General features: G+C 45.0%; 1 long non-coding RNA gene across 2 annotated transcripts in view; it reads left to right on the forward strand.

The window, feature by feature from the left end:
* The window catches only part of LOC125447270 (uncharacterized), a 137,702-nt gene that overhangs the window by 85,762 nt on the left and 40,578 nt on the right, over positions 1–11,362 (forward strand). The window contains exon 1 of one of the 2 annotated variants that reach the window (XR_007246528.2): positions 6,285–6,668. The exons of the other annotated variant lie outside the window; for it this stretch is intronic. This is a non-coding gene — a long non-coding RNA (uncharacterized LOC125447270). Of the gene's footprint in view, positions 1–6,284; positions 6,669–11,362 lie in introns of those variants that run through there. 2 annotated transcript variants of the gene reach the window in all.

Genomic DNA, 11,362 nt, shown 5'->3' on the forward strand with positions numbered 1-11,362 from the left:
CTCTGATGCTGCTTGGCCTGCTGTGTTCATCCAGCCCTGCACCTTGTTATCTCTGATTCTCCAGCATCTGCAGTTCCTACTATCTCCAAAAAATAAGTGATCTGGCTTTGTGGTACTATGTTGGCTCAGGGGTTAGTACTGCTACTGCCTCGCAGTGCCAGCGACCCAGGTTTGATTCCGTCTGTGTGGAGTTTGTGTATTCTACCTGTGTTTGCATGGATTTCCTCAGGGTGTTTAGGTTTCCTCCCACAGTGATTGGCCATACTAAATTGTCCATGGTGTCCATGGATATGCAGGGCAGGTGGGGTAGTCATGGGAAATGCAGATTACAGGGATAGGATGGGGCGAGGGGGGTGGGTCTGCGTGGAATGCTCTTTGGAGGGTCAGTGTGGACTTGATGGGCCAAATGGCCTGCTTCTACACGCAAGAGATTCTATTACGATTCTATGATACTCTTCATTATGGCACTTGATTTCTGTACTCAAGCCCTGAAGCAAAGTTAAAAATGGTCAAGTTGCCATAGTCCTCCTGGATTATAGGGCTCTTCTCTCATTATAAAGAGAGACACCTGGTAGTGATTTTAACCTAACAGTCACTGTGCCTTGGGAGACGACAGAGCCTGTCATGGTAACCTTAGAGTGCATCCAGATAAAGAAACTCATGTTTTCAGAGAAATCTTTTTGAGAGATGAATGTTTTGTAGGACATCACTGACTGATAATGGCTGTAGAATTGTTTCATATCCACGAGGAGGTTAGGAATGGAGTTGTGTGTCAGCCCTCAGTGAAACACCTCATTCAGGAGATAACACCTCCAACAGCACAGCAATCTTTCAGTAAAGGGTACAGTCTGACCAGACTGTAGGGCTGCTCTGTCATTAGAGAGAGAGAGAGAAGACTGGTGGTGGTTTAACATGAGGGTAACTCCCCCTCAGGTGAGGGGGAGAGGTTGTGACGGAGAGTCCTTCATAGCGACCTCAGCCAGTGTGGGAATTGAAACCCATACTGTTGGTGTCCCTCTGCATTATAGACCAGCCATCCAGCCAACTGAGCTAACCAAAACTCTAAGTACTGCACTGGGAATATCAACCTAGATTATTGTCCAAATCCTCTGAGATTTGTTAAGTAACAAAAAGGTACTGCTTGCTCGCCTCTGAACATGCACAAAACACCTGCTCCAAAGAGGACACTCTTGAGGTTAAGCAGAAAACATATGGGGCTGAGTAGGCAATAAGGCTGCAGCTGGGTATTAAACAAACAAGTTTTCGCAAGTGACTCAATGCTGCTAAACCGACAGATATGTCCGTGGGTGGTGTGGTGGCAGTGACACATAGTGAACAGTACCATTTTAGCTTGCTATTGTGATGACTCCTTCAGAAAAAAAACACAAGGGCAGAATGAAGGGGAGCATTTATGCAGCGATTGAGATGCACAATTGTAAATGCAAGAGCACATTTGCAGCTGAGTTTGAGATATTCTGAGCAATGTCCATAGAATGAGACAGTGACAGTAGTCTGGTATCAAGTGGGCAATGCAAGAAAGTACTATTGACTAAGCAATGGTAATGAAGTATAGTCTGAGCAGTGACGATTTCTCCTCTCCCTAACCCAGAGGTGCTGAGGCTGATTGTAACCCCAAAAGGACACAGCGCAGAACAAGAAATAAACCTGGGACAATGCGAGGGTTGATGCTGCACATTAATTTACCTAAATGGCCATTGACTTGAACTGAATGTGATGATATTGCTGTCCCAGGGGTCTGATAGAAATAGTCCTCTTTGAGGTTTCAACTTTAAAAGAAAGCAGAGTCAGTCCTGCTTCTTGGTTAACACAATAAGGTTTTATTTTTGGCCAATGAGTTGGATCATGGATATTTTGAACAGGTGCAGGGTATTTTTATAATAAGACAACAAATGGATTAAATGTGGCCTGACAGACTCGATCTGAAACTGGACAAAACACCACACAATGGATTATAAAGGATTAGATGCAATGGGTGACAAAAGTTCGCGATGAGTGAGCATTTGTCTTATGTTCAAATGTGCATGACGTTGGTTCTAAATGTTCTTGTCCACTAACTTCATGTTGATGTGCAAATCAGTTACAGGTTTCATGGTAGATGTCCCCACATGTGCCTTTCCCCACCTCCTCTGTCCAATTTTCACCTCATCTACCTTAAAGTTCACAATTCCTGCTGGGGTATGGCTTCATTGGCTTCAGCAGACCTCTGACACACATTCAATTGTTGTCATTCACTGTGTGAGCGTCGACTGTGATTGTTTACTGGCTGTTAGGCTATAAAAGGCATCATAGCAGAGTTTAAGACCCACTTGCATTTGATTTGAGAAGTTGCAGAGTTATACAGCACAGGAATAGATCCTTCGGTCCGATTTGTCTATGTTGACCTGATATCCTAAATTAATCAGCAAGGAGATAGCCTCCTGGTATTATAGCTGAACCGTTAATGCAGAGACCCAGATAATGTTCTGCGGACCCAAGTTCGATGGTGAAATTTGAATTCAATAAAATATCTGGAAGTAAGAATCTAATGATGACGATGAATCCATTGTCGATTGTTGGAAAAAACCCATCTGGTTCACTAATGTCCTTTAGGGAAGGAAATACGCCATCCTTACCTGGTCTGGCCTACATGTGACTCCAGACCCATGGCAATGTGGCTGACTCTGAACTGCCCTCTGGGCAATTAGGGATGGGCAAAAAATGCTGCCTAGCAGCGACATCCTCATCCCATGAATGAATTAAAAAAAAGTCTCGGCCCATTTGCCAGAATTTGATCCAAAGCCCTCTAAACACTTCCTATTCATGTAGCATATTCAAGTCAGAGGATGATGATGAGATTCCTCCCCCTTCAGGGGCACTTTGATGGCCTAATACAGCTGCAGCTCAGAAATCTAAATCTCTTATAGAATCACTGAACAGCAATGTCCCTTGCATCTTCCCCAGCTCATTTGAAGAGAAAGCAATTTGCTCTACTCCTCAACTAGAGGTTTTGTGGTACAATTATACTGCCCCTACCTCGAAGCTAAAAATTCTGGGCTCAAGTCCCTGCCAAAACTGGTTGGCCATGGGAAGTATGTTCGTATTGTTGGTCTAGTAACATCTGTGGAGAGAGAAAACATAGTCAATGTTTCAAACCTGGTGTGACTTCTCTTCTGAATTGAAAGGTGCTGGACAGAGGCAGAGGAGAAGCAAAAGACAGCAGGTGGTATAAAGGGGTTGTTAATAGTGGAAAATGAAAGAAAAAGATTGTGAATTAAGATGTGAAAGGGAGAAGTTTAATCCTTGTTACTAAATGCAAAGTGAAAAGATGCATGACACCATTGTGGAGTAAGATGTGGGGAAGAGAATGTAAGAAAAGTGGATAATTGAAGTTACTGAATTCAATGTTGAGAACAGAAGACCTAAGCAGAAAGGAGATGTGGTGTTGTTGCACGACGTTGCGTTGTGCTTCATTGGAACATTGTAGCAGGCCCAGGACAGAAGTGGTTGCATGAGATTGAGGTGGTTTACTGAAATGGTGAGCAAATGGAAGGTCAGGGTCATTCCTACAGACACAATGGGGGTATTGAGTCTCTCCAATGTTTGTTTCCAATTTCCAGCATCTGCAGTATTTTGCCTTTATTCATGCTGGAGTTTAAGGGTGAATAATCAACTTGGGAATCCTCCATTCTTCGAGGAGGGAGTAAAAAGGTATGTATGTGAAGATACGTTTTATGAAAATAACTTCTCTGTTCTTGCTTCATTCGCTTGAAACTCTTTTTTCTTGGAAGGCTGCGATTGAACTTGCATGCATCATCCTATTAAGCAGTCCATCCTAAACAATAACCATTAACTTGTGTAAAAAAGATTTACCTCCTGCTGTGTTCATCCAGCCTCACATTTTATTATCTTGGATTCTCCAGCATCTGCAGTTCCCATTATCTCTTTACCTCATGCTGCTCCTAGATTTTTTGACAATCACTTAAATCTGTGCTGTATGTTCATCAGCCCTTCAGACATTGAAAATATTTGTCATCCTTCATCATTTTTAAACATCTCTATCATCTCACATCCAGTCTCTCTGCTTCAGGGAGCCTCCATGGTGATCCACTGGACCCATTCTATTGGTTAACTTCAGTCAACACATTAAGCCTTTGTCCTTGCTAAAGTAAGGCGCCCAGAATTTCTCTCTGTAGAAGGAGCGGCAGATTGAGTTTAATTTAGATAAATGTGAGGTGCTACATTTTGGTAGAGCAAATCAGGGCAGAACTTATATGCTTAATGATCAGCTCCTGCGGAGTGTTACCGAACAGAGACCATGGAGTGCAGGTTCATAATTCCCTGAAAGTGGAGTTGCAGGTAGACAGAAATGCTTGCGTTTATTGGTTATTGCATTGAGTATACGTCTTGGCAGGTCATGTTGCAGCTATACAGGACACTGTACAATTTAGGCCACTTTTGGAATACTGGTCTCCTCGCTATATGAAGAATGTTGTTAAACTTGAAAGGATTCATAAAAGATTTCAGGAGCACAAAAGCTGACGTTTCGGGCCTAGACCCTTCATCAGATGAAGGGTCTAGGCCCGAAACGTCAGCTTTTGTGCTCCTGAGATGCTGCTGGGCCTGCTGTGTTCATCCAGCCTCACATTTTATTATCTCGGATTCTCCAGCATCTGCAGTTCCCATTATCACTCATTCATAAAAGATTTACAAGGATATTGCCAGGTTGAAGGGTTTGAGCTATAGGGAGAGGCTGAATAGTCCAGGGCTATTTTTCCTGGAGCATTGGAAGCTGAGGGGTGACTTTATAGAGGTTCCTAAAATCATAAGGGGCATGGATAGGGTGAATAGACAAGGTCTTTTACCAATGGTTGGGGAGTTCAAAGCTAGAGGGCATAAGTTTAGGGTGAGAGGGGAAAGATTTAAAAGGACCTGAAGGGCAACTTTTTCACCCAGAGTGGTGCATGTCTGGAATGAACTGCCAGAGGAGATGGTGCAGGCTGGTACAATTACAACATTTACAAGGCATCTGGATGGGTATACGAATAGGAAGGGTTTAGAGGGACATAGACCTACTGCTGACAAATGGGATTAGGTTAATGTAGGATATCTGATTGGTATGGGTGAGTCAGACTGAAGGGTTGGTTTCTGCATTGTACAACTCTGTTTCTACGACCTTTCATGAATCCATGCTGACTCAGCTTTATTAGATTATGTTTTGCCACATGTGCTATTATTCCCTTAATAATTGAATTCCAATACTTTTTCCAACAATAGATGTTAGGCTAATTGGCCTACAGCTACCCGCTTTTTGATTCCATCTCTTTTCCATAGAATCCCTACAGTGTGAAAACAGACCCTTCAGCACTAAACCTCACAGCATCCCACCCAGACCCATCCCCCTATAATCTACACCTCCCTGAACACTATGGGGCAATTTAGCACAGACAATCCACCCTAACCTGCACATCTTTGGACTGTGGGAGGAAACCAGAGCACCCGGAGAAAACCCACGCAGACACGGGGAGAATGTGCAAACTCTACACAAGACAGTTGCCCGAGGCTGGAACTGAACCCAGGTCCCAGGTGCTGTGACGCCACAGTGCTAAGCACTGTGCCGCATTTTGATTAGGCATATAGGCACATTTTCAATCCTCTAGTACTTGTCCAGAATCCAAGGACCTTTGGAAAATTATAGAGTCATACAGCATGAAACAGACCCCTCAGTCCAACCAGTCATTGTTGGCCATAATGCCAAACTAAACTAGTCCCACTTGCCTACACTTGGCCCATAGCCCTCCAAACATTTTCTATTCATGTCCTTATTTAAATGTTTTTTCAACATCATAACTGTATGTGCATCCACCATTTCCTCAGGAAGTTCATTTCACACACTCCTGTGACTTATGACTTTGCCCACCCCAGTCCAACATGGCACCTCCACAATATATCTATCTTTGCAGAATGCTCGAGGTCCCAAGTGCTCCTCGTGGCCCGTCAGACAGCATGGCCAATGTTTACTGGTTAGGTAAAACCCTCCCCATTATGTCCCTTCACCTGTTCAATGTTCCTTCTGGTAGAGGAACAGAGGGATCGGTCATCTTGACGGGTTTAGTTTAACAAGTCATTCGTAGACCACATGCTAAATATTCAGGCTACAGGCAATCTCTAATATCGAAGATAATGGAGCAACAACTGTCATTATAACAGAGCAATGATGCACAGCAGCACCACGAAAAGGCATAGTGTGGTAATACATTCTGGTCCAGGAAGTGTCTAGTATCTCCCATTTAGCGCCACACTAGCGATAACACGCTTTCATTTTAGATAAGAGTTTAAAAACATGGAAGTCTCCCGAATCGCTTTCAATTTCTGATTGCTTCGGATTAAACCTGTTGCTAAATTATTACACTGCATGCGTTTAGAATTTGGTTTCTTTTGACATTTGGTGCCGTTTTGCTGCCTGCAGCTTTCCCAACTACATATAATGTAAAATCCAGTGCATTGGAGATTAGAGTGAGCCTTGCAATTTCGAATTTGTAGCGAGAATTCATTAGACAAAGGAACTATTCTTCCTCTTGCAGTGGAGATATTACCAAGGTAGCCTCATTGCGTACCCTGGAAGAGGTGGGGAGGTTACAAATATTCTGAGATGAGAAGCTGCAAAGACGGTGCGTTCATTTTGCTTTTATTTTATCAAATTGCACTTATTGTCAGAATCTTTAAATTTTAATTTTGGTTGTGGGGAATTGCAAAGTCCTAATCCGCCGAATGCATTACAGGTTCAGCTAGTTTTGTCTGTTTTGAAGTTGCATTTAAACTGATATTCAGCTTTAGTATATTTTCAGGCGAACATGTGCAGTTGCAATAATCAAGAGAGAGGGCAATGAGTGGGCAGCCCTTTCTTGTGGCTAAATTATTTAACGCATTTCCCTTTGAGTGAGAGCTGTAATTCCGAAACTCACTGCAATTTACAGGCAAGATGCAGGCTCATACTCCTACTGATGAGTTGTGAATTAGGGCTCAACTATCTATGGATGGCATGGATAGAGTGAAAAGTATGAGGATTTTTCCCAGGCTAGAGGGGCCAATTACTAGCGAACACGGGTTCAAGGTGCAGGGGTTAAGAGAGATGGGCGAGGCACGTATTTCACACAAAGGGTGGTGAGTGCCTGGAACGCACTGCCGGGGGTGGAAGCAGACATACTGGCAGCATTCAAGAAGCACCTGGACGAATAAATGAATGGAGAGAATAGAGAGATACGGTTTTTGTAAATGAAGACAGTTTTAGTATAGAAGGGCAAAGTATGTTAGTGAAGACTTGGAGGGCTGAAGGGCCTGCTTCTGTACCGTATTGTTTTTTTGTCTATATTCAGAAGTGTCACCGGACTCAAAATGTTCCCCATGGATGCATTTTCTGCTTTTATTTCACATTTCAAGCATTTGCAGTATTTTGCTTTTATTCATTTTAGGTGTGCCTGGTGCTGCTCCTGGCATGCACTCCTGAGCTCTTCATTGAACTAAGGTTGATCTCCTGCTTTGATTACATTGGTAGAGTGGAGAATATACCAGGCCAGGAATTTACTAATCGGGTTCAGCACAACTCTGCTGCTGATGATCCATAGCACCTTGTGGGTGCCCACTGTTGAGATTTTGGATCTGGTCAAAAATTGTGTAACCTGCAGTGGTCAATTCAGCTGACACTGTCATGGACAAACCCATCTGTGAGAGATGGCTGGATGGGTGAGGCTGAGGTTCTGTACTTTTTCTCGCTGGTTGTTATAGTTGTTTCCAGTGCCTAAGTAGAAGCCGGTTGTTGGTCTGCCTTTTATTCAGTTTTGTAGCAGTTTTGCTACAACTAAGTGGCGCGTACCCAGAGAACAGCTAAGAGTCAACCACATTGCTCAGGGCTTGGCATCAAGTGTAGGCCAGATCCGGTAAGGACGACAGATTTCTGTCCCGAAGCAGATCGGTTTTATATGGTAACGGTTATATGGTTGCCACTTGGCCAGTTTCTAATGCTCAGTATTACTGAATAAAACTTTCAGCATCTGGTGGAATTCATCCCATGTCCCCAGAACAGTCGCCTGGGCCTCTGGATTGTTAGTCTAGTGACATTCCCGTCCCCTCCGCCATGACAATGCAGCCCACTGCAGTTCTAGCACCTTAAAAAAGCTATCCACTTTGGTTCACTTGTCTTCAAACCCTAATATTCTCTTTTCATTTTCTTCTTAATGCTTTATCTAAGTTTCACCTCCTTAAAATGAAAGGTTAAGCAAATCTCAATGCGTCTTCATTGCAACATTTAAAATTCAATTTTGAAAAGTGCTGACTGTCTTAGTTGCGAGCAACTATTAAGGAAAAAAAAACAGATTTGAAAATAGGTGTGAACGAAACTCAATGCATATGTTAAAGTATTACACACTGAGTTTATTTTCCAAAGTACAGATGGAAGCAACCCTGTCCTCTGTCTCTATTTACCGCGCTGCATGTCACATCTGGATGCTGTTCTACAGAGGAAACTATAAAGAACACAAAACAATGAATGGTATAAATATTCATAAACAATATTGCCCCAGCTATGTTCACTGATGTGCTTCAGTGATGTTACAGCACAGGCCACCTGATATGGAATGGTGAAAGTTAAAATAGCTAACAATACAGCTGAAATTTCTCCTGTCAAGACACACGGAGACGCCACCAAGCTACGTTCATATGATATGATTCAGGTGTAATCCAACAGTGAATGCAATTATCTTAGACCACATTTGTAAACCACAGTGGGGTGATGTAATCTTTTGGCAACAGTATAAAATGGTCAATGTTGGATTGGATGGTAGTTAAACACATAGCAATCACATTGTGTTAAAGTCAGGTGAAAGTGAAAATTGGGCAAAGGTCAGAAGTCGCACTTCACCAGGCATAGGGCCCCCACTCCAAAAGCTTGTGATTTCAAATAAACCTGGTGTCCTCCAAAACCTTCCCAAAAGAAAACTTTGACTGTCTTTAGCCACTGCTCTAAATCTCCTTTTGCTCTGTTTCGCCTTTGAGATGCGTTGGAGATATGATTTAAGCGCAGTAGATGTTAGCTGATTAGTAAGCAGGAGAGTCAACTTCAATGATCACAAGAGGAAACGTAAATATAAAGACTGAATGATTACATCCATGTAACAACACATGAATATAATTTTCACTCCCATTACCCTAGAAAGTGATGACATTGAATTTCTGTTGTCTGGTCAGCTCATCCTGTATAAACCCTAAATAAATGAAGAAACCTGGATGTGAGTTTGCTCGCTGAGCTGGAAGGTTCGTTTTCAGACATTTCGTCACTTTTTTTTTGAAAAAATATACTTTATTCATAAGATGTACAAAAAATAAAACATATTTATACACCTACCCAGTCATGCAAACCGCTCCGGGTTCCTGGGGGTACATACATCAACTAAAGGAAAAAAACAAAGAAGAAAAAAAAACAAAGCAAAGAAAATACCCCGGCAGCCGTCACTCTGCACAGTCCCCGTTGGCCCCCTGACCAGTTGGGGAAGGCGCCAGCTGGGCCCAGGTACCAGATAGAGCCCTTTTTTCTATTCTGGACGAGGAGTTTCATACCGTGGTCTTTCCCCACTGCGCCTTGGCGGCGGCTGCCGCAAGCTTTAGCGCGTCCCTCAGCTCGTAGTCCTGGACCTTGGAGTGTGCCAGTCTGCAACACTCGGTCAGGGTCAGTTCTTTCAGCTGGCAGACCAGCAAGTTGCGGGCAGACCAAAGAGCGTCTTTCACCACATTGATGGTCCTCCAGGCGCAGTTGATGTTGGTCTCAGTGTGCGTCCCGGGAAACAGCTCGTAGAGCACGGAGTCCCGCGTCACGGAGCTGTTCAGGACGAACCTCGACAAATACCACTGCATCAAGAGGTTCTTTGTCCTCAAGGGTGTTCAGAAGGTGAGAGAGAGGCGGGGAAAGCTGTCGCGACTCCTGAAAAGGGTGCAGAACCTGCTCCTTCTGCAGTTGATGGGGGTCGATGTCACGGAGGACCTCCGCGTGGTGAGGGGCCAGCAAGCCTCGCTCTTCACCGCGGAGGCCTCCAGGATAATCTTCCGGTCCGCACCGTGGAGCAGGACGAGACGTGCTCGCGTTTCTTCTTTCAGAAGGTGCACAAAGAGAGCTCTGTGCTTAGCTGGCTGAAGGAGGATGACGGCTTGGTGACGTCGTCTCAGCCCAACATTTCTAGGATCAGCAGATCCTTCTATGCCGGACTGTACGACACGAAGCCCAAGGATAGCACGGCCTCCGAGTCGTTCCTGTCGTCTATCACTGAGGTCTTAGACGATGGCACGAGGGAGTGGCTGGACCGGCTGATATCCCTGGATGAGCTGACCAGAGCCCTCAAGTCCTTGGAGAGGAATAGGACTCCTGGGAGCGACGGCTTACCGGTCGAGCTGTATTCTGCTCTGTGGGACCTGGTCAGCCAGGACCTGCTGGAGGTGTACGATAGTGCACTTCGGTCAGGGGAAATGTGCAAGTCCATGAGGAAGGGCATCATCACCCTCATTTACAAGAGGAAGGGGGAGAGGGAAGAAATTAAGAATTGGCGTCCTATTTCACTATTGAACGTGGACTACAAAATCCTGGCCAAGGTCATAGTCAACCCGGTCAGGTCTGTCCTGGAGTCGGTGATTCACCCTGACCAAACCTGTGCTGTGCCGGGCAGGAAGATTGCTGAGAGCCTGCTGCTCATCAGGGATACGATCGCCTATGTACAGGACAGGCGGGTGGACACCTGCCTCGTCAGCCTGGACCAGGAGAAGGCCTTCGACAGGGTCTCTCATGCTTACATGAGGGACGTCCTCTCCAAATTGGGGTTCGGGGAGGGCATCTGCAATTGGATCCGGCTGCTCTACGCCAACATCGTTAGCACAGTCTCGATCAACGGGTGGGAATCGGACAGTTTTCCTGTCAGATCTGGAGTCAGGCAGGGCTGCCCGCTCTCTCCTGCCTTGTTCATGTGCTGTGTGGAGCCCTTCGCCGCATCCAACAGGAAGGACGTGAGCCTGAAGGGCGTGACTATCCCAGGCAGTGGAGGCCTTCAGGTCAAGACCTCCCTGTACATGGACGATGTCGCCGTCTTCTGCACTGATCGTCGGTCGGTGAGTAGGCTATTGGACATCTGCGGCCAATTTGAACTGGCCTCGGGTGCCAAAGTCAATAGGGGTAAGAGCGAGGTCATGTTCTTCGGGAACTGGGACGACCGCTCCTTCATCCCCTTCACCATCAGGACAGACTACCTGAAGGTGCTGGGTGTTTGGTTTGGTGGAGCTGGGACGTGCACTAAGACTTGGGAGGAGCGTATCACCAAATTGAAGCAGA

This window comes from Stegostoma tigrinum, chromosome 38, assembly GCF_030684315.1.
Source record: "Stegostoma tigrinum isolate sSteTig4 chromosome 38, sSteTig4.hap1, whole genome shotgun sequence".
NCBI lineage: Eukaryota > Metazoa > Chordata > Chondrichthyes > Orectolobiformes > Stegostomatidae > Stegostoma > Stegostoma tigrinum.